This window comes from Ambystoma mexicanum, chromosome 4q (assembly GCF_040938575.1).
Source record: "Ambystoma mexicanum isolate Mex_15411 chromosome 4q, UKY_AmexF1_1, whole genome shotgun sequence".
NCBI classification, from domain to species: Eukaryota; Metazoa; Chordata; class Amphibia; order Caudata; family Ambystomatidae; genus Ambystoma; species Ambystoma mexicanum.
Genome location: NC_090928.1, coordinates 1025644335 through 1025668349, shown reverse-complemented (window position 1 = coordinate 1025668349; position 24015 = coordinate 1025644335).

The window sequence follows — 24015 nt, the reverse complement described above, 5'->3', positions numbered from 1 at the left end:
CACATGTTCCTATGCTGAATATATATAGTCAGGCTGGTCTATGTGCAATTTGTGCACTTTTCAAGCCATTGTGTAAAACAATGTATAAGCTCATGAAACCCAAACCGTAACAAATATTTATATAAGGTACAGCTGTGAAGATGTATGGGTGAGTGCTTATATCACAGACTGGGTCCAAATCTTAACCAAAGTGTGTGATCCTGTCCAAATACTTAAATCTTTGTCATATCTGAGTCCATGAAAGTGATCGAATTAGCAAATTTCGCGATTTAATAATGTCTCACTCATGTTTTACTAGACTACTGACTTCCTTTATATATAATAATATTGAAATTCATATATTGCACGGGACACACTTGGCTTTCTCATGGCAAATCTTTACTAATGCTCTCCAGTGTCTAAGTCTGATGACACTCCATACAATGTCATGTTGTGTGACATCACTTCGGATCATGTCAATACATATGCAGATGAACAGGTTTACATGTCTTTTGCTGCACCTGTCCTCGGAAATCCCAGAATGTGCCCTTAAGTGAAAACTAACAGATCAGTGCACTGTCGGAGATTCATAGCTCACACCATCATTTTCGGGTGGTAGAAAAGACAGAGACAGCTTTATTTTATTACAAGACAAGTTTACAGACATACATTTTAACTGTACCAGAAAAATTCTGCAAAAAACTGCTCTACTCTCCAAATCTCCACCTATATAGATCACACACCCATTATGAAACCGAAAGTAATAAAGATCACCTGAGAATCAAAATCTACTCTCCAGCCCCTATGAGCAGGTCTCCCTCCTCTGTCTAGAAAATGCTGAGAGTACACACGTCCACTGTCGCTACTGCACTGATCACCTGACTCAGATTCTTCTGGACGGCTCTGTTGAGTATTTTTATACATTTTAATATTTTCTTACGCTGATGTGACATAACAATCTCAGGTTCCCATCTTTACAATCCCAACCATGTGCTTCAGGGCCAAGGAACAGACAAAGAGGCATTCAAAAACCAAATTTATTAGAATGAAAACTTCAATGTCAAAAAATTAGGTCTCCAGCTTTACCCTGGAGATCACTACAATCTTTATGTATTCAAAACAAATACTTAAATAAATGACATTTTACCTACCTTTATGAATCTCCCTATTATAAGTCCACAAAGGCATCCACATTCCATCACAAAGTCCTCCTCTAAATATTATGATAATCTAAAAGCCACTAGGCATTCTAACATTTCTGCTTCACATTGACTAATTTTTGAACATCACTAATTTCTCACTGGAATATTTTACAGAATTCAAGTATGAATACACATTTGATTTTCTCCCGTGTTAAGGATTTCAATCAGGCAATACACCCCGGTCTCAGCCTAGCATGCAATGCACAAATGAAATACTTATTTATTGTGTCTATAGGTTCAATATTCTGAGTGATATACCACTCATATCATGCCACTTCTCAAAATACCCCCAGCTCACAATGGACCAGGAATCAGGATGGTTGGTAAAGGTAATAATTATTTATTTAAAATTCAAATCAAACACAAGTTTTAATATATGGGGCAGCAATCAACAATGTGGTAACAATACAAATCAGAAAGCAAGTGAGGCAGCTGAATTCACTTATTGCAACACAGAATATAAAACACAGAGAAAAGAACAGTTTGGGCTTGTTGAAAAGATAGCGCTTAGGTTAAGATTTCCCCCTGCAATGTTCTTAATTCACAAATGAGCAATTCTACACAGATGGAAGTAAGCAGCATGTATTCAAGAATAAAGAACAGTGTACAGGGTTTGAATACAATCTTCCCTCCCCAAACAAGAGAGAAAAACGTTTTGGAAATCTACACTTTTAAAATGACATTTGAAAATGGCTGAGCAAAAAAATGAAAAGTATGCAAAAAAACTTAAATTGATATAAATCTGTATGGGAGCAACATGATAAAGAGCTTAACAAGCTATAACATGAACAACAGAACACACTTTGGGTCACAATGGAAGTTTGCAAATACTTTGCATGGGAAAACACACGTGTAAAACTTTTGCAAAATTGTGAATTCCCGCCTAAATTTCACTGTGCATGTTTTTTAAAAAAGGGATTAAAACTGTAGGGATGTAGCTAAGGGTCTTAGGTTTCAGTCAGAGTTGAAATTAACAAGGTAATTCATAGAATTTCGCAGAAAAGTGTCGCAAGCGGCTGGCGCAGAGTGTCCGCGTGCGATTGTCTGCGCCAGGCACGTGCGCTAAAACCGATTTCCGCGCACAGCGTATTCATGGATTATAGGCTCCCAAACCAGCCGTGGCGCAGAGTATCGCAGCGAACCTGCAGCATCGCCAGTAACACCCCCAAGAACGCCCTCGCGCAAGGAAAAGCCATCAAAATCGCTAAATCATCGCAAAGGGCAGCGCTAACCCTGGACCAGTCCACAGGGCTGCCAAACAAGGAACGCAAAGCGGGTAACGTGCATATCAGGGGTACGCGTGAAGTTATACACGCGATTAGCCAGGGTACGTGTATTACAGGGGTACGTGGGAATTATCACACGCGATTTGGCTGGGTACGTGTATTACAGGGGTACACGGGAAGTTCTACACGCGATTCGGCTGGGTACGTGTATTACAGGGGTGCGTGGGAATTCTCACATGCGATTTGGCCAGGTACGTGTATTACAGGGGTGCGCGGGAATTATCAGACGCGATTTGGCTTGGTACGTGTATTACAGGGGTGCGTGGGAAGTTCTACACGCGATTGGCCAGGGTACGTGTATTACAGGGGTACGTGGGAATTATCACAAGCGATTTGGCTGGGTACGTGTATTACAGGGGTACACGGGAAGTTCTACACGCGATTCGGCTGGGTACGTGTATTACAGGGGTGCGCGGGAATTCTCACATGCGATTTGGCCAGGTACGTGTATTACAGGGGTGCGCGGGAATTATCAGACGCGATTTGGCTTGGTACGTGTATTACAGGGGTGCGTGGGAATTATCAGACGCGATTTGGCTTGGTACGTGTATTACAGGGGTGCGTGGGAAGTTCTACACGCGATTGGCCAGGGTACGTGTATTACAGGGGTACGTGGGAATTATCACACGCGATTTGGCTGGGTACGTGTATTACAGGGGTACACGGGAAGTTCTACATGCGATTCGGCTGGGTACGTGTATTACAGGGGTGCGCGGGAATTCTCACATGCGATTTGGCCAGGTACGTGTATTACAGGGGTGCGCGGGAATTATCAGACGCGATTTGGCTTGGTACGTGTATTACAGGGGTGCGTGGGAATTATCAGACGCGATTTGGCTTGGTACGTGTATTACAGGGGTGCGTGGGAAGTTCTACACGCGATTGGCCAGGGTACGTGTATTACAGGGGTACGTGGGAATTATCACACGCGATTTGGCTGGGTACGTGTATTACAGGGGTACACGGGAAGTTATACACGCGATTCGGCTGGGTACGTGTATTACAGGGGTGCGCGGGAATTCTCACATGCGATTTGGCCAGGTACGTGTATTACAGGGGTGTGCGGGAATTATCACACGCAATTAGGCTGGGTGGGTCCTCACAGGTGTTCCCTGTACACCCTCCACGGCCCCTGCAGGCAGCCCACAAAACAGGGGACTACCCTGCACACCTGCTCATGTCCCCCTGCACCCCCACCCCCCAGCAGTGCAGGGTCACCCTCCACCAGGCCCCCACTCATGTCTCCCACCACCCCCACCCCCCAGCAGTGCAGGGGCACCCTCCACCAGGCCCCCACTCATGTCTCCCACCACCCCCACCCCCCTGCCACCATGGGCAGCCCCCACCAGGCCCCCACTCATGTCTCCCACCACCCCCACCCCCCAGCAGTGCAGGGTCAACCTCCACCAGGCCCCCACTCATGTCCCCCTGCACCCCCACCCCCCAGCAGTGCAGGGGCACCCTCCACCAGGCCCCCACCCATGTCTCCCACCACCCCCACCCCCCAGCAGTGCAGGGGCACCCTCCACCAGGCCCCCACTCATGTCTCCCACCACCCCCACCCCCCTGCCACCATGGGCAGCCCCCACCAGGCCCCCACTCATGTCTCCCACCACCCCCACCCCCCAGAAGTGCAGGGTCACCCTCCACCAGGCACCCACCCATGTCTCCCACCACCCCCACCCCCCAGCAGTGCAGGGGCACCCTCCACCAGGCCCCCACTCATGTCTCCCACCACCCCCACCCCCCTGCCACCATGGGCAGCCCCCACCAGGCCCCCACTCATGTCTCCCACCACCCCCACCCCCCAGCAGTGCAGGGTCACCCTCCACCAGGCACCCACCCAAGTCTCCCACCACCCCCACCCCCCAGCAGTGCAGGGGCACCCTCCACCAGGCCCCCACCCATGTCTCCCACCACCCCCACCCCCCGGCAGTGCAGGGGCACCCTCCACCAGGCCCCCACTCATGTCTCCCACCACCCCCACCCCCCTGCCACCATGGGCAGCCCCCACCAGGCCCCCACTCATGTCTCCCACCACCCCCACCCCCCAGCAGTGCAGGGTCAACCTCCACCAGGCCCCCACTCATGTCCCCCTGCACACCCACCCCCCAGCAGTGCAGGGGCACCCTCCACCAGGCCCCCACCCATGTCTCCCACCACCCCCACCCCCCAACAGTGCAGGGTCACCCTCCACCAGGCCCCCACTCATGTCTCCCACCACCCCCACCCCCCTGCCACCATGTGCAGCCCCCACCAGGTCCTCACAATCCCCAATCATGTGCGTAATGGTCAGCCTCCACAGCCAAAAAGCCCTACCAAGTAACCCATTCACCCACATGGAAATGAAAACACATGTTACACCCCCAATGTTCATGAAGCAAATGAACCCATGTCCGTCACACACATATTTTCCAATTGAATGGGAAAACACACAACATGACATGCATGAAACCAATGAGATGAAACCACACAGTGAACAATGGAAAAAAAATGTATTGGATAAAAATACGAATGGTAAAGAAAGAAAAATAACTACAATGTAAATGTGAAAAAATAAGCTGCATGTCGGCATAAAAACACAAAAGTAGAAAATCAAATCCAAAAAATTTTGTCCAAAGTGAAATGTAAAAACTCTCCATGCAACAAAGAACTATGTACAAAAATAACAAGGGTCCATCATCACAACTGAACTAAGGAAACCTCCTAAAAAACCTACCTAAATATCAACTATATACAAAAAGTGGAGCAGTGTCCGTCGACTCCAAATCATAAGAAAAAACAAAGGAAACCTAAAACTAAAGAACTATATACAAAGGCGGCGGGCAAGTCCAGCGGCTCACTCCGTGGTGTTCCGGCCAGGGCATCATCGAACTCCTGTTCGATGTCCCGGAGGCGGTCCAGTTCCATGGCCCCGAGGGTCTGCAGGGACGACGCCGTGTCCTCCTCCAACCCCCTGCGGATTGCCTCGAGGCACTCGGCCCGCCTCAGGGCCCTCCGCATGGAGTTCTCCGCCCTGACCATTGTGAGCCGTGCCTCTTCCGCCCGCCGCCGCTCCGCACCTATGGCGTGGCCCAACCGCTGCCACACGGAAGACACTCTCTGTCCTGGGTCCTCCTGCCCTCCGGCCGATGCCTGCCCCTCCGATGTCGAAGGCCCCGAGCCTTCATGGCTCCCACCATGTTGCTGCTGCTGCTCTGCCTCTGCCCGTGCACTGCCTCCTGCTGCCTGCACATCCTCCGCCGGCTGGGGTGCAGTTGTTGATGTGGCCACCCCCGCTGGACGTCCGACTCCCGACTGTGGCAGGGATGCCTCCTCCACCAGCCTGGCCGCACTGTCAGAGGCAGCTCCACAGGGCACCCAGGTGACTGATGGGTGGGAAGATGGCACAGAGGACGACTGGCGCGTAGGGGGTCCAGTTGAGGAGGGGGTCGGAACAAGCCCCATCAGATGGAGGAATCCGGTCTGGGTGACCTGTCCCAGCAGGCTGACGTGGTCAACGAGCCATTCGAGATGACGTGCAGTCTCTCCATGAAAAGACTGCAGGTCACCTCGCATGGCCCGTTGACGCAACGCCACACCAGCCAGGACAGGCTCAACCTGGACCTGGATAGCCACGTCCGCAGGCAGAGGAAGGCCAGTTGACGTCAGCTCATCCCCTGCCTGGAAACGGGTCTGGACGTAGGCATCCCTGCTGGTGCAAGATGATGCAGGGACAGGATCGGGGACAGGATTACACACAGGCACCTCCGCGGCGGCCTGTGCTGCCTCCTGTCCCTGGTCCTGGACTGCACCACTAGCATCAGTGGGATCCCCACCTCCAGACCCCGTCTCTGGTGCTTGCACGGCCTCCTCCTCCACCAGACCCCCCACCAACCTGGATGACTCCGTGCCATCTTCCGCTGTTGGGCCCTGTGGGGTCCCAGCTGCCCCTTCTGCTGCCGAGGAGTCCAACTCCAACCTCCGCCTCTTGGACCTCCCCCCGGCAGCTGCGGCCTGGGACGCGGCACCGGACTCCTCACTCCCCGACGAGATGACAACACGGGAGGGGAGCCGGGCCTTGCGTCTCCGGCTGGCGGTGGGATCCCCGCCGCTGTGCTCCACAGCACCTTCTCCGCCCTCTTCATCAGTTGACGCTGCAAACAGGGAGAAACAAAACACAGGCATCAGGGCACTGTACAATGGACACATACACACATGACAGTTGCACATGAGTGGCATTGGCAAACCTCAGACATGTCATCACAATCCCCAACACACATGTCATTTCAACTCGCACACATGAGCCATACCACAGCCATATCGCAACTGCCACCACCATCCATACACATACAACAGCATGAGCAGCCAAAGGTGACCCAGACATCACATGCAACACAGGAAGTGCACCACACATGTACACACACCACCACACTTGCATGCATGTGTACACCTCTGCCAAGTGTCGCACTGTTCAGACGGGCATCCATGTCACATCTGCCAATCAGGCTTACACATACCGCAGTCACATGCATCCATGTTGCATCACTGTTGCACCCTTGTCAAATACACACACATGCACATGTACACAGTGCTCATACATGCAGCCCAAAACAACATACATGCGTGACATCACGGACATGTCTACTTACATACACATACATACAAACATGTGTGCACGCACAACTGCATTTGCCATGCAAGCCTACACACACAAGTACCATCCATGTCTCACACATTACAGCCCTCGCATGTGTCAGCCCCACGGCCATGTACACCCCCACCCATACTCGACCCCATACAAACAGATGTGCAACCTGCACAATACCGAATAATCACCACACGCACTGCTCACAATCAGGATGCATGTACACTCACCGCTCGACTCCAGACGGGTCTGCTTCTCCAGGACCTGGACGTGGAGCGCTGGGGATATGCGTTCCAGGACCCCCATCTGTTCTTCCGACAAGTGGCCCCGGCGCCCCTTGGCATCCGCTGCCTTCAAGAGGCGCCGGGCCTTGTTCAGGGTCCTGGACCTGAAGTCCTCCCAGCGCTTCCTGACATGTTGTAAGTCCCGGACTGCCACCCCTTCCGCGTTGATGGCAGTCACGATGTCAGTCCAGATCCGAGTCCGTCCTTCCTTGTCGGCGCGGGAACTTCCGAAGAGGGCATCATACTGCCCCAGGACTTGCTCCACCAGGACACCAACTTCGGTGGCACTGAAGCTGGTGCCCCTCTGCCTCTCTGGCCGGGGGTTGTCAGTGGTCACAGATGGTGTTTGCCCCGACATGACAACCCCAGAGGCAGGAGTGGGTGGGCAACTGGGTCCTGGGGCTGGGCTGTGGAGCGATGGAATTCCAGTCGGGAGTCTTCGGGAGTCTTCGGTTCCAGCAGGGGTGGTCACAGCAACAGCACCCCTGGCTGATGTGCAGGCAGCAAATGGCAGTGCACGTGGGCAGCAGGCAGTCAGGCAGCAGCAGATGGTAGGTGGGAGCGTGCTCGGGGCTCTGGGGGGCAGTAGTTCGGCCTTCTGGGCAGGAGCGTGGTCTTCCGTGTGCTTACGCGTGGCCAGCTTGGTACGGAGTGATTTGGCACGTGAAAATCCTGCACGTCAGCGTGAAAATCGAGGAAAGACCCTTAGCGCGTAAGCGCGTCAGCACGCATACGTGATTCTATTGGACCAAAGGCCCTCAGCGCGTAAGCGCGTCTGTGACGTGACCCGCACGGTGTTTCCCACACAGCACGTGATGACAGAGCACACGTGGAAAGACTGCACGTCAGAGTCTCATCGCGTGTGATTGGTGGAAATGGCCCTACACGCAGAAGTGACAAAGCGTGTAATTGGTGGAAATGGCCCTACACGCAGAAGTGACAAAGCGTGTAATTGGAGGAAATGTCCCTACACGCAGAAGTGACAAAGCGTGTAATTGGTGGAAATGGCCCTAGCGCGTACACGCCGCGTAAGTGACGCTGGACGTGTGGGCCTGTATAAAAGGTACGCGTAGAACACCACTTCCTTGTACGTGCTTTTCGTGGAGAGCGAGTGGGTGAATTCTGTACTTCTTGTCGTTTCACACGCGATTTACTTCACAGCGTTTCAAGTTCGTATTCCCTGTTACCTCTGACAGCTTTTTCTCTTTTTTCGCTTTTACTGGTTTACCTGGGCCTGTTCCCTCAAACAGTGTTCCCTTCTACTGTTGTCCTGTCTCCTCAGACAGCGTACAAATCTTCTTTTGGCGGGGGTGTTGCCAACCAAACGTGCTCCTTTTACACGCTCGTTTACCAGGCAGACGGTGAGTCACGCACGTATCTAACATCTGTGCTTGCCCCGTGTGTAGCCTACCCCTTCAGAGGTCATTCTAGGCTGCGTGTGACACGCATACGTTCATTCTTGTGTTACTGGGTGCCACAGCGTAGTGCAGGTTTTTCTTTCTGCACACGTGCTCTAGGAGGGGTTGCGTGCACGTCATCTCCCTTTTTTGGGGCTCCTGTGCGTAGCGTGACCCGTCATCTTTCCCCAGGGGTTACAATCAGCCTTGCAAGAGCACTAGGGTACAATTACCATCTGGTACCCAACCCCTTTTACCCCCTATTGCCCAGGACATTAGTTTCCAGCCACTCCCATACGCACATTTACATCAGTGCCATGGCTGGGAGGCGAGGATTCCGTAAGGGTGGCAAAGGTGGAAGAGCCACAAGTGGTGGCCGTGGTGGATCCGGTAGGGGACGTGTTCGTTACTTGCAGGGTGAGCCTGTCCCCCCATGTGTGGAGGACCAGTCAAGGGCACCCATAATCCCCCCCCCCCTCCCGTTGAGGCTGATGTGGCTGACACCATCCATGCTCAGCCCTTGTTGGACCAGCCCATTGTGGCACCAGATCTGGCTGACTCCATGGCTGACTTCCAGGTCAGCAGGCCTATGACACGTGCGCTGGTGCACGTTGATGTCACCATGCCACGTGCATCTGGGCCAGCAAGGTCATCTGCTGCACCAAGGAGGCAGGGCGGAGAGGCTGCAGGGGCAGCTGCGGCTTCATCCACCCCAGCCCTCACACACCCAGCCAGGACAGTGTCGGTCCTAGTCCATGCTGCTGACATTCCCCCTGACACCATCACACTAGAGCCAATGCCTGCACCAACTCCCATGCTGAGTGTGCAATCCCACACTCCTGATACAGAGTCCACCAGGGCTCCTGCCCCTAGTGTCCAGAGCGGCGCAGGACACTCAGGATCACCACCACCTTCCAAGCGGAAGAGGAAGAGTGCTCGTCCGGCACTGGCTGATGCCCCAGACATGGCTACACAGTCCGGCCCATCCAGGAAGCCCAGCTTCACGGATGACGAACTGAATGCACTTGTCGAGTATGTGTCCGGACATGACAACGAGATGGTCATTGTTGCAGGATCCAAGACCACACCTGCACAACGCCAGGCACACTGGCAGACCGTTGCGGACATCGTAAGTGCCCTTGGAATCGTGAGGCGCACAGCCAATGATTGCTATAAGCGCTGGAATGACCTAAAGAGCAGGGCAAAGAGTAAGCTGGCCTCAAGTCATGCCGCAACTCTAGTGACTGGAGGTGGGTCTCCAGTAGTAGACATGGAACTCACTCCACATCAGTCAGTCGCTGGGACCTACGTCACGGAGGAACAGATCCAAGGCGTGGGAGATCTGGCTGATTACGAGGCATTGTCCGGTGAGTGCACATGCATGTGTGTGTCATCCATGTGCATGGTGTGTGTGAGGGCTTCTGTTTGTGTGCCAGGTGAGAGTGTGTGCGCCTGAGTCGTATGGGTCAGCCATGTGCTTCATGCAATCCTTCCTGCGCAGCTGCATTTGGCCATAGCAGTATCCCTTCTGCCAACAGTAGACATCTAGCCCAACTGCACGCCAGTTGCCCTTGAAGTGTCACCTTGCCACAACATAGTTGCTTATTTTTCACTGTTCATTCAGTCAGTTTGTTTGCATTCCACCACTTTCACTAGGCATGTCGCTGTCCACTAGTCACATGTCTGACATGGGTATGGTAAAGTGGAGTGACTTTGTTACCTGGATATCATTTGTACACACATGTCCCTGTGCAATTGGACCATTTCAGACTGGCAGCTCCAGGTGAAAAATCTGACCTGTTAGAATTAGAAAAGCGATTACATGCGGGAACTGGACTGAATGAATAGGTGCTGCCCTCCTCTCCATCTTCACTCAATAGCAATGGTACATGCCATCTGTGTGATGGCATGTGTGTTTCACCTGGCAATCACAGGCCAATGTGTGATGCCACTGCCAGGCAGCATGCAGAAAATGTGTTCATCTTCCATCTTGGTGTCATCAGTGTGTGCCATTTGCCTGCACTTCATACGCAGTGAGGGTGCATGCATAGGAGGGTTTTAGTCATGTGGGACATGTGTCAATCAAGTACTGGTTCTCTTGCTTCTCAGCCCTCATTGTGTGCCATGGTGCTAATGCCTGTTTCCATTTCTTTGTTTTCATGTCTTTGCAGGGGAAGACGCACCTGATACTGCTGGGGTTGTGGAGATGGTGCAGACCCAGGAGGGGTCCGAGGGCCGACCAACCACCAGTGAGGGACGTGGTGTGGTGGTGGGGGAGAACCCACAAGTGCTGCAGGTCGTGCTCTCAAGGGGTGTCTCTGGCTGCACCTCCCCCGAGCTGTACTCAGGTGTTGATTCGGATGAGACCTACGTGCCGTCGCAGGTGAGTGTTCCAGGGAGGGATTCTGTTCTGTCTCACCCACCTGCACCAGGGTCAGAACCCTCCATGGGGATGTCAGTGTTGGCAGCTACGCCTTCGGTGGTTACGGATGCAGGGTCACACTCCGCGACATCTGATCCTGTTCCTGGGCCAGCAGATCAGAGGGGGAATGCAGTCCTGCAGCCTCAGGCAGTGCCGGCACAGCAAGGTGCAGTTCGCCTTGCCCCAGACAGGTGTGGTGCCCGCCGACGTGGTGGCCGTACGCCACCCGGCAATACCGCATGGGAGCAATCCATTTACGGTATGGCAACCCAACAGGCTGCATCATCCGAGATGATGGCTCAGGCCATGGATAGGGTGGCCACTTCCATTGTCCCCCCAGAAAGGCTGATGGAGCGACTAGAGCAGGCAACCGACTCCATCTGCCAGTCACACAGGGAGGACATGTTGGGGTCCAACAGGGACAGGCGGGCGGCACTGGCGACTCTGCAGGAGGCCATCTCCATTGAGTCCCAGGGCCACAGGGAAGCCCTGAGGCAGGAGCTCCTTCACCTCAGGACGACTCTTGTTGAGCTTGAGGCTTCAACACACCAAAGGACAGAACAGCAGCTGGAGCGTCTCACCCGTACGCTCTCAGCTGAGATGCAGGCAACGAGGGCGGAGGTCCGGGCATCCCGTGAGTTGTTGCATGGGGACCTCCGCACACTCATCCTCCAGAACCAGACCTACCACACCCGCATGCTTGCAGCCATGGAGGAGCAGACTAGGGCCTTGCGTGGGCTGCCTCCCATAGTGCAACCACCTCCGGATGCAGCTGCACAGGGTGATAATAGCGACAGCAGTGATACTCCCACAATAGGGTAGCCGTGTGGGCCATGAGCCCATGGAGGTGTTTTATCTTCCCAGGATCCACGCAGGTGGGTTCTGGTGTGCATCCTGTCCTCGGACCTCCTGGGTGGCCTCCCCAACCCCCCCGGGCCCATCAATGGCCATTTTTGATTGTTTCTTATTTTTTATTTTTATTTTGATTTCTTTTATTCCCAATTTTTTGGGGACGATTTGTTGGCTTCCGTGGTTCCTGTGGGCATACGCTGCATTGTGGCTGGGCACATGCAGGCTTGTAATGTATTTGGTTCAGATGCTTGGGTTTGAGTCACACACACCCCTCCTGCTTCCCGTTTCCATGGGCTTGCAAAGGGTGTGCCCAAGTGACAGTGAATTACACAGTGACGTTGGACTCCCATGAGCTGTGTGGGCAGTCTGTAGTCAATACTGTGTATACATTCCTAGTGCATATTGCTGTTGTGTTGTACACTGCATGTTGCATTGATGTGTAACTCTTCTTCTGTGTCTACCTCCCAATTTGCAGGTCCCTTCCTCATGTCTACACAAGGACCTCTAGTCTGGAGATGGGGTCCATGTTGGCAGCAGTGCACCTACAACTCTACATGGCGCCAACACTGCACAGTTGGTAGTGGTGGGAGTGCAGGCATTTCCAGGTGGTGAGACTACTAATATGTAACATTTGTGATGTCATGTTAATGGTAGTACGTGCTCAAGTATGTTGTTGGTCCGGCATTGCTGTGAGCATTTCAGGTGTTGCAGGTTTCTAATAGGGACACTGTACATAGTGAGACTGATGTCATGTTGTGTTGATTACTTTGTTTACCTGCAATTAGCATGACATGGCACAGTGTGTCGTGTGGCGGTGCTGGGGTTGGGTTGGCTGACATGGCACTGTCCTCTTGTTGCATTTTGCAAGTGGGTATTCATTTTAGCTGCTTCAATGTGTAACTTCACAAAACTGCATTGGTGGTGTCTGTGTGGGTAGGGATGCACACATTGTGACACTTCCAGGTGAACAATCTCAGGCTGATATGGTATTCACGGTTCTTTCTCCAGACATTCAGGATCAGTGTCAGGTTGAGTCATCATTGATTGTCAGATGGAATGTGCCAGGGCAGTGTGCACTCCACAGGGGTGTGATTTCTATGTGAAGTAATTAGCCACTAGCTGTGTACGGGCTGCCTCCCCCCGTGCCCTTTCCCCTCCCATGCGCAGCGGCTGTGCATGTGGTTGGGGATGTGGGGCCACCACCATGTCCACGGCCAGGCCCCGGCGTGTTGCAACGTTGTGCAGGACACATGCTGCCACTATGATCCTGCACACTACTGGGGGAGCGTATAACAGCTGCCCGCCAGAACGGTCAAGGGAGCGAAAGCGTGACTTTAGCACTCCGAATGTGCGCTCCACTATGCCCCTGGTTGTAATGTGGGCTGTGTTATATCTTACCTCGGGTGGCGTGGTGGTGTTCCGAATTGGCGTCATCATGTGGGGGCTGAGAGGGTAGGCACTGTCCCCTGTGGAGGTGGTGATTGGTATCATTGGTGGGGTTGTGACCTTGCTCAGTATCCAACATGCATGCATGTGCAGTGGCATACATACTCACCAAGCAGCCATGTATCGCCATGCCGCCCAGCTTCTAGGTCCCGGCTTAGGGTGGACATTCGGTAAATGAAGCTGTCGTGGGTGGAGCCGGGATAGTTGGCATATACTGAGGTGATGATTCCCTTGGCATTACATGCTACCTGCACGTTGATGGAATGCCAGTGCTTGCGGTTCCTATAGATGTGCTCAGATGCCCTGGGGGGACGTAGAGCCACATGGGTGCAGTCGATGGCACCTAGCACTTTGGGGAATCGTGCCACAGCGTAAAAATCCAGGGCGGCAGCATGCCTTTCTGCAGGTGTTCTGGGCAGGTATATGTGCCTGCGGACTGATGGGCGTGCAGTGATGATGTTCAAGACCTGGTGTAGGCAGCGTGACTGGGTGGCCTGTGACACCCCACCCACTATGGCACTTGTCCGCTGAAATGATCCAGTGGCTAAGAAGTGCAGTACATTGAGGACCTTCTCCAGGGGGCTGAGTGCTTGGGAGCACAGGGTGGGTGATGTGAGGTCATCCTCCCACTCACTCACCAGGTCCAGTATAATGTGTGGTGGAAACCTGTACCTCCCATACACCTGGTCATCAGGCATCCCGAAAAGGCTGGTTCTGGGTGTGAATATTCTGGCCCTGACTATCCTCCTCCTCCTCCTTTGGTAGCCCACTGCCACTGCTGCTAGGAACGGTATGTTCATCCTGGCGTCTGAGCTTGTTATTGTTAAAGTCCGCAAATGTATGCTTTGCGCGTGTTCTAGGCGAGCGTGTGACCCGCGCACCCCTGGAATCCAGTTCACAGTCCAATGGCGTGTGGAAATTCACACGCACCACGGGATACAGGTTCGCTGACGTACTTGCGTGTGTAAGTGGCCGCGCACCCATGAAATACACGTACATAGGCCAATCGCTTTTGTCCAATTACACGCGATGACACTCTGACGTGCAGTATTTCCACGTGTGCTCCGTCATCACGTGCTGAGTGGGGAACACCCGTGCGGGTCACGTCACAGACGCGCTTACGCGCTGAGGGACTCTGGTCCAATAGAATCGCGTATGCGTGCTGACGCGCTTACGCGCTAAGGGCCATTCCTCGGATTTCACGCTGACGTGCAGGATTTTCACGTGCCAAATCACTCCGTATCAAGCTGGCCACGCGAAAACACACGGAAGACCACGCTCCTGCCCAGAAGGCCGAGTTACTGCCCCCCAGTGCCCCGAGCAGCCTCCCACGTGCCATCTGCTGCTGCCTGCCTGCCTGCCTGCTGCCACCGTGCCCTGCCATTTGGTGCCTGCACATCAGCCATCTGCAGGGGTCCAGTTGCTGTGTCCACCCCTGCTGGAACTGAAGACTCCCGACTGGGATTACATCGCTCCACAGCCCAGCCCCAGGACCCAGTTGCCCACCCACACCTGCCTCTGGGGTTGCCATGTCGGGCACTTCCACATCTGGCACCAGTGGCAACCCCAGGCCAGAGGGGCAGAGGGGCACCAGCTTCACTGACAACGAAGTTGGTGTCCTGGTGGAGCATGTCCTGGGGAAGTATGATGCCCTCTTTGGATCGTCCCGCGCCAGCAAGGAAGGACGGGAGAGGATCTGGGCCGACTGTGTGGTTGCCATCAACGCGGAGGGGGTGGCAACCCGCAACGTCCTGAAGATCAAGAAGCGCTGGGAGGACTTGAGGTCCAGGACCCTTGTGAAGGCCCGGCGCCTCGTGGAGGGGGGCCGGGGCCGCATGAGTTCCATCCAGATGAGGGTCCTGGAACGCGTACGCCCAGCGCTCCACACCCAGATCCTTGAGAGGGAGGCCCGTCTGGAGTTGAGCGGTACGTGTCCAAGCATTACTGTGTGAGACAGGGCATGTTGCGGTGTGCTGGTTCTATGATACTTGCCTGTATGTGTGCCATAGGCCATGTATGCATGTATGTGTGCACGGACATCATGGTAATGCATGTGCGACCAGTGATGTGTGACCCACATGGTTGTTGCATGTGTTCAAATGCCGCATGGGGAGCCCTATGCAGATTTTGAACATGAGAGCATGCCAGTCTCTGTACCTGGACATGGGTGGGGGTGAGGGATGGGTGCTGATGCCAGGTACATATATGGTAGCCATGTCTGTGTGCCTGACCTGCGTGTCTGTGACTTGTGCATGCCATGGATGCATGACACATGTGTGTGACAATGCACAGATTCAGTGAAGCAGCCAAATTACCCTTGTATCCGCTGTGTTTGGTGTGTTTGGGGCCAGATGGATGTGACTGAGGTGAAGTGTGTGCATGTGATAGGCATGAGCCATGATGCATGTGAGTTACATATCATTGAATGTTTCAAGAGTCCATTGGACATGCATGGAAATGTCCATGGCATGCACCATGCCTGTTACTGTGTGTGTTTTGCCTGGACTGACCCATGTGTTGTGGATTGACATGATGGAAGTGTACTTTGACAGTGGTGCTCATCTGCTATTGCTTCCTGTCTAGGGGACCATTGTACAGTGCCCTGATGCTTGTGTTCTTTGTCTCCCTCTACGCAGCGGCTAGTGAAGAAGAGGGCGGAGACGGCGCTGTGGAGCAAGGCGGCGGGGATGCCCCCACGGCTGCAGCGGAAGGGGTGGGTGAGCCCCCACAGGGGCCTGCTACGGTGGGAGATGGTGAGGAGCCATCCAGGTTGGTGGTTTGCACAGAGGAGGAGGAGGCCGCCACTGGGGCACACATGGGGCCTGGTGGGGGCATCCCTGCTGGTGCAAGTGGTGCAGTCCAGGGCCAGGGGCAGGAGGCAGCACAGGTCACCGTGGAGGGGCCTGTGCATGTCGCTGTCCCTGACCCTGTGAGTGCACCACCATGCACCAGCAGGGATGCCCCGTCCCAGGCCCGTCCGCAGGTAGAGGGGATGTCCATGTCACCTGACTCCACTCCACCTGCGGACGTGGGAACCCCTGGCCGTGTGGAGAAGGTCCTGATTGGGGTCGCGATGCGCACGGCTGTGATTCGTGATGCCGTGCGTGCTTCCCGGGAGGAGGACGCACGTCATCACGAAGTGCACCGTGCCGACGTGGCCCAATTGGGATCGGCCATGTTCGGGGGTTTCCTGCATGTGTTGTCCAATCTGGCGGCCCTCTCCTCCTCTGTGCAGGCTATACACCAGTCGTTCTCCTTGCCGTCTTCCGGCCCAGATGCCACCAGGGCCCCCTGTGGACCTGCCCCGACCAATGCAGCCAGCTCGGTGGGGATCCCATCCCTGCCACAGTTGGGAGTCGGAGGTCCAGCAGGGGTGGACAACACAGCAACTGGACCCCAGCAGATGGAAGATGTGACAGCATCATCGGGCAGGGCACGTGCACGACGGCGTCGGTGGTTTCCATCAGCCTGGATGCCGTTGTGCTGGCAGAGGCAGTGGCGTCGGAGGCAGCAGCAGGCTCGACGTGGGAGGCATCATGGCTCGGGGCCTTCAAGATCAGAGGGGCAGGCATCGGCCGGAGGGCAGGGCAACCCTGGGATGGTGGTGTCTTCCGTGTGGGAGCAGTTGGTCCAGCGGATAGGTGCGGAGCGGCAGCGGGCGGAAGAGGAGCGGCTCACCATGGTCAGGGCGGAGTTCTATATTTGCGTCGGGCGTTGAGGCGGGCTGAGTGCCTCGAGGAAGCTCGCAGGGAGTTTGAGCTGGACATGGGGTTATCCCTGCGAGACCTCGGGGCCAGGACAGAGTCCCGCCTCCAGGACATCGACATGGAGTTCGATGATGCCCTGGCCAGCAACATCACCGAGTGAGCCGCAGGACTTGCCGGCTGCCTTTGTATATAGTTATTTAGTTAGTTAGTGTTAGGTTTCCTTTATTAATTTTTGTATTTTTGGACCGCTCGGACAATGGCCACTTTTTTGTATATATTATTTTCATTAGGTAGTAGTAGGTTTCATTTATGGTGTTGGGCTCATGGACCCTGGAATTTTCGTGTATATAGTTAGCTTTTTGAAGAAATTTTTTTTTTATTAATTATTGTGTTCAGCATGAGGAAATGGTTTTTCTTTATTTTACTTCCACATGATTTTGCTTTGGACAACATTTGTTTTTGGATTACTTTGTTTTTTTTATTTTTACATTTGTTCTCGGACATTGACCATTTATTTTGTTATCCCCATTGTTGTATGTTTGATTTTTTTAGTTATTTTTCATCTTTAATACATGTTTTTTTAACTTTCACTTGTGGTATTTTCTCATTGGTTTCATACATGTCATGATATGGGTTTTGACATTCACTTGCACCCATTGTGTATGTGTGTGTGACGGACATGTGTTCATTTACAGACTTGCCATTGGGGTTGTATCATGTAATTGCATTCACTATGTGGGTGGATGCAATCCTTGCCTGGGTGTTTGTGCTGGGTATGCTGGCCATTACTGCCATGATTGAGTATCGTCAGGACCTGGGGGCAGGGGGACATGTGTGGGTGCCTGGTGGAGGGTGCCCCTGCACTGCTGGGGTGTGGGGGGTGGTGGGAGACATGAGTGGGGGCCTGGTGGAGGGTGACCCTGGTGGCTGGGGGGTGGGGGTGGTGGGTGACATGAGTGGGGGCCTGGTGGAGGGTGCCCCTGCACTGCTGGGGGGTGGGGGGGTGGTGGGAGACATGAGTGGGGGCCTGGTGGAGGGTGACCCTGGTGGCTGGGGGGTGGGGGTGGTGGGAGACATGGGTGGGGGCCTGGTGGAGGGTGACCCTGGTGGCTGGGGGGTGGGGGTGGTGGGTGACATGTGTGGGTGCCTGGTGGAGGGTGCCCCTGCACTGCTGGGGTGTGGGGGGTGGTGGGGGACATGAGTGGGGGCCTGGTGGAGGGTGACCCTGGTGGCTGGGGGGTGGGGGTGGCGGGTGACATGAGTGGGGGCCTGGTGGAGGGTGCCCCTGCACTGCTGGGGGATGGGGGGTGGTGGGAGACATGAGTGGGGGCCTGGTGGAGGGTGACCCTGGTGGCTGGGGGGTGGGGGTGGTGGGAGACATGGGTGGGGGCCTGGTGGAGGGTGACCCTGGTGGCTGGGGGGTGGGGGTGGTGGGTGACATGAGTGGGGGTGTGGTGGAGGCTGCCCCTGCACTGCTGGGGGGTGGGGGCTGGTGGGAGACATGGGTGGGGGCCTGGTGGAGGGTGACCCTGGTGGCTGGGGGGTGGGGGTGGTGGGTGACATGAGTGGGGGCCTGGTGGAGGGTGACCCTGGTGGCTGGGGGGTGGCGGTGGTGGGTGACATGAGTGGGGGCCTGGTGGAGGCTGCCCCTGCACTGCTGGTGGGTGGGGGTGGTGGGAGACATGAGTTGGACATGGGTGGGGACCTGCTGGCAGGTGCCCCACAGTGCTGGGGGGTGGGGGTGGTGGGGGACATGAGTGGGGGCCTGGTGGAGGGTGACCCTGCACTGCTGGGGGGTGGGGGGTGGTGGGAGACATGGGTGGGGGCCTGGTGGAGGGTGACCCTGGTGGCTGGGGGGTGGGGGTGGTGGGTGACATGAGTGGGGGCCTGGTGGAGGGTGACCCTGGTGGCTGGGGGGTGGGGGTGGTGGGTGACATGAGTGGGGGCCTGGTGGAGGGTGCCCCTGCACTGCTGGGGGGTGGGGGGTGGTGGGAGACATGAGTGGGGGCCTGGTGGAGGCTGCCCCTGCACTGCTGGGGTGTGGGGGTGGTGGGAGACATGAGTGGGGGCCTGGTGGAGGGTGATTCTGGTGGCTGGGGGGTGGGGGTGGTGGGTGACATGAGTGGGGGCCTGGTGGAGGGTGACCCTGGTGGCTGGGGGGTGGGGGTGGTGGGTGACATGAGTGGGGGCCTGGTGGAGGGTGACCCTGGTGGCTGGGGGGTGGGGGTGGTGGGTGACATGAGTGGGGGCCTGGTGGAGGCTGCCCCTGCACTGCTGGTGGGTGGGGGTGGTGGGAGACATGAGTTGGACATGGGTGGGGGCCTGCTGGCAGGTGCCCCACAGCGCTGGGGGGTGGGGGTGGTGGGGGACATGAGTTGGACATGGGTGGGGGCCTGCTGGCAGGTGCCCCACAGTGCTGGGGGGTGGGGGTGGTGGGGGACACGAGTTGGACATGGGTGGGGGCCTGCTGGCAGGTGCCCCACAGTGCTGGGGGGTGGGGTGCAAGGGGACATGAGTTGGTGTTCATTAGTTCAAGGAGACATGTGCCTTTGCTGGGGGGCATGCCCATGTTGGGTGGGCTGCCTGCGGGACATGACCAGGGATGCAGGGTAGTCCCCTGTGGTGTGGGCTGCCTGCAGGGGCCGTGGAGGGTGTACAGGGTACACCTGGGAGGACCCACACTGTCAAATCACATGTGGGACTCCCCGGCACCCCTGAAATACACGTACCGTGCAGAAATCGTGTGTAAAACTTCCCGCGCACCCCTGAAATACACGCGCACAGGCTATTCGCGTGTGGAATTTCCCGCGCACCCCTGAAATACACACGCCCAGGCTATTCGCGTGTAAAACTTCCTGCGCACCCCTGAAATACACGCGCACAGGCTATTCGCGTGTGGAACTTCCCGCGCACCCCTCAAATAAAGGCCCCCAGGCTATTCGCGTGTGGAACTTCCCGCGCACCCTTGAAATACACGTAGCCCGCTCCCCCAGGCCCGATCGCGTGTGAAAGTTCACGCGAACCCCTGAAATACACGTAGCACGCTCACCCAGGCCCGATCGCGTGAGAAACTTCACGCGAACCCCTGAAATACACATAGCCCGCTCCCCCAGGCCCGATCGCGTGTGAAAGTTCACGCGAACCCCTGAAATACACGTAGCACGCTCACCCTGGCCCGATCGCGTGAGAAACTTCACGCGAACCCCTGAAATACACGTAGCCCGCTCCCCCAGGCCCGATCGCGTGAATGACTTCACGCGCACCCCTGAAATACACACGCCCAGGCTATTCGCGTGTGGAACTTCCCGCGCACCCCTGAAATACACGCGCCCAGGCTATTTGCGTGTGGAACTTCCCGCGCACCCCTCAAATAAAGGCCCCCAGGCTATTCGCGTGTGGAACTTCCCGCGCACCCTTGAAATACACGTAGCCCGCTCCCCCAGGCCCGATCGCGTGTGAAAGTTCACGCGAACCCCTGAAATACACGTAGCACGCTCACCCAGGCCCGATCGCGTGAGAAACTTCACGCGAACCCCTGAAATACACGTAGCCCGCTCCCCCAGGCCCGATCGCGTGTGAAAGTTCACGCGAACCCCTGAAATACACGTAGCACGCTCACCCAGGCCCGATCGCGTGAGAAACTTCACGCGAACCCCTGAAATACACGTAGCCCGCTCCCCCAGGCCCGATCGCGTGAATGACTTCACGCGCACCCCTGAAATACACGCGCCCAGGCTATTCGCGTGTGGAACTTCCCGCGCACCCCTGAAATACACGCGCCCAGGCTATTTGCGTGTGGAACTTCCCGCGCACCCCTCAAATACAGGCGCCCAGGCTATTCGCGTGTGGAACTTCCTGCGCACCCCTGAAATACACGCGCCCAGGCTATTCGCGTGTGGAACTTCCCGCGCACCCCTGAAATACACGCGCCCAGGCTATTTGCGTGTGGAACTTCCCGCGCACCCCTCAAATACAGGCGCCCAGGCTATTCGCGTGTGGAACTTCCCGCGCACCCCTGAAATACACGCGCCCAGGCTATTCGCGTGTAAAACTTCCCGCGCACCCCTGAAATGCACGTAGCCCGCTCCCCCAGGCCCGATCGCGTGTGAAAGTTCACGCGAACCCCTGAAATACACGTAGCACGCTCACCCAGGCCCGATCGCGTGAGAAACTTCACGTGAACCCCTGAAATACACATAGCCCGCTCCCCCAGGCCCGATCGCGTGAATGACTTCATGCGAACCCCTGTGATGCACGTACCCTGCTGAAATCGCGTGTGAGACTTCCCGCGCACCCCGGTATACACGCACACGTATTTTTTGTCAGCGGGTGTCCGTGTTTGTGGGTACCCCTTTGCACGTCATTTTTCCTGGAGGGCCACAGTATGGGACATTCATCATGGCAGTATATAGGTGCTATTTGTTGGCGCACCTTTTGGCGCACATTTCTTACAGCCGCAGAGACGCTACCGCCTGCTTTCTTGTGGCGGTCGTGTTTGTGCCTCTGCGCTGGTTTGAGCGTGCGCTTTTTTCCCCTATTCTATTCCATGAATACGTGTTGTAGGCGAGCGTGTGGGCGTTCCGCGCACTTGTGCCCTGTACTTCCCCCGTGACGCCCACGTTTTGGCAAGTTGTTCCCCATTCCGAGTGTTACGCCCGTGTTCCGCCTACTTTTGTTGCGTGCGCCGCGCTATGTGCGAATTTCGCTGTGGCCTGTGCGATTTTTGCTGTGACCTGGCGCACGCTGTTAGATGGTCTGTGCGCCAACGTGCGCCGCGCACTTTTTTATCGCACATCCGCTGGTTTTCTCGCGCACGGCCTTCCATGAATCGACGTGCGCTGCTTTTCGTGCGATTTTCGCACTTGCACTGCGATTTTCGCTATTCCACTGCGAATCGCACGTTTTTGCCCACTTGCGCCGCGCTAATTATTCCATGAATCGGCCTGTAAGTCTCTAGCTATAAAATCGAGGAAGTTATGCACGTTTGAATGAGAGGTGTTTTTAGAGAAATAGGACAGAGAAAAGCAGAAAATTGGTTTTAAAATGACAAGTTGATTTTACTTAAACTAGATTAATGGCTAAGAAAAAGAGAATGCCACCCGTGAATCTCCACAGTTACGCCCGGCCGCTTGTAACCCTTCACATGTCGGATACTACGTTTTCTTTATAGGAATTACTTTATTATAACCCAAATCACTAATGGCTTATAGCCTAGTAAAACAGAATGAGAGAAAATCAGCGCTAAAACTAAGAATTACAAATAGGAATGCACGAATGTTTCTGACAAGGTTATAGGTTCTTAAGTTAAAGATGGGATGGTTGAGAGATGGGGATAGGACAAGGTAAGGCAAATATACTATGGTTTCTGATGATTCCTATTGATACTTACAGTCCACTGTAATTTAAGATTGGACCGTCAAGGGCTCTGGTCATCACGGATCGGGCCTACAGACAAAAGGGCGCATCTGGCGGAATTGGATCAGCTGGGCGGTTTGGGTCAATTGCTCTGGCACCTCAGACTTTACTGGATTGGATTGGCCCTTCTGGTTACTGGACACTGTAGATTAGCGGGATGGCGAGTTTCAGCAGGCAAGCATTAATGGTAGCAAGCCAGACTGGATCGGAATTATTTCCCTTAAGTTTTGGAATGGTTTCAGGATTTGGGCCCACCTGAAGAAGAGTTCATGAATGTTGAGGCCTTAGCTTGGCAAATAGGTCTGGATCAGGAACAAGATGGAGAAGTCAGGAACCGAGCGCCATGCAGAAATCAGGATGGAGTCAGGAATCAGTGTGTGTTTGTGTGTTGTGATGTTTCCTTATTTATCCTGCCAAATGACATCACTAAGTTTATGGTAGGGGCAGACTTACAACCCACACCCACAAGGCTATGATTGGTTAAAGGCACAGTTCCTGCCTTGCTCTTTGCTGGTAGGGTGACAGAAAGGATTGTCATGTTTTATGATCTGGTCTGGAAACCTCCCACAGTTATTTGGACAGAAATCTAACTTTCCCACAAATACATATTTATGTACTTATGCCCTCTAAGAAAATCAGATACATAAATTACATATTTTGTGGTTCACATTTACATCCAACTCCCAAGTCGGTGGGACCTGGTGTTGCCTTTTTATTGAATTTTGGCAATTTCAACCATAAAGATTTGGCCTAACATTCGGTACATATATGTGCAGTCACCCCTAGAACATGGGTACATAATATTATATTTGCAGCATTAACAGTTTCTGCACAATTAGTCTTTTTGTATAACCTTTGTTCCTTACACTGTTAGAAATCCTACCAAGCCTTCAAATGGCTAGAATAAGTTCAAATTTACATGTATGTACTTTTCACTCCTGTACTTATTCTTGCCGCCAAGTTAAATGTCTTGAAGTTCTGTGGCAAAATAAACAAATTAACTCCAAAAATCACAGGTGCGTTCTTTTTCTTGCTGCCCAAGTATGAGCAAATGGCCAGTCCTTTGAAGTTCAATGAGAAGCTTCCTCCTGGAGTGTAGAGCATCCTGCCATTGTCTTCTCCTGGGGCAAAAGACAAATGCCTAATGAGGTCTTTTGTTATGAGTATGCAAGGCCTCCCAGCAGCAATTAGGCCTTCCTGCCAGCAGTGAAGTGTCAACCTGAAGTGTCAACCTTTCCCAGGCTGAGGACTGTCAAGCAGAATTGTTTTTTTTTAAATAGTTAATTAACTCCAGGCTGGGCTTAACTTTAAGTTTCACCCATCTTTCATTTAAACATATAAAATGAACACAGTTTATAGGTGGATTTTTACATTAGCAATCCTTTGACATTTCTTAAA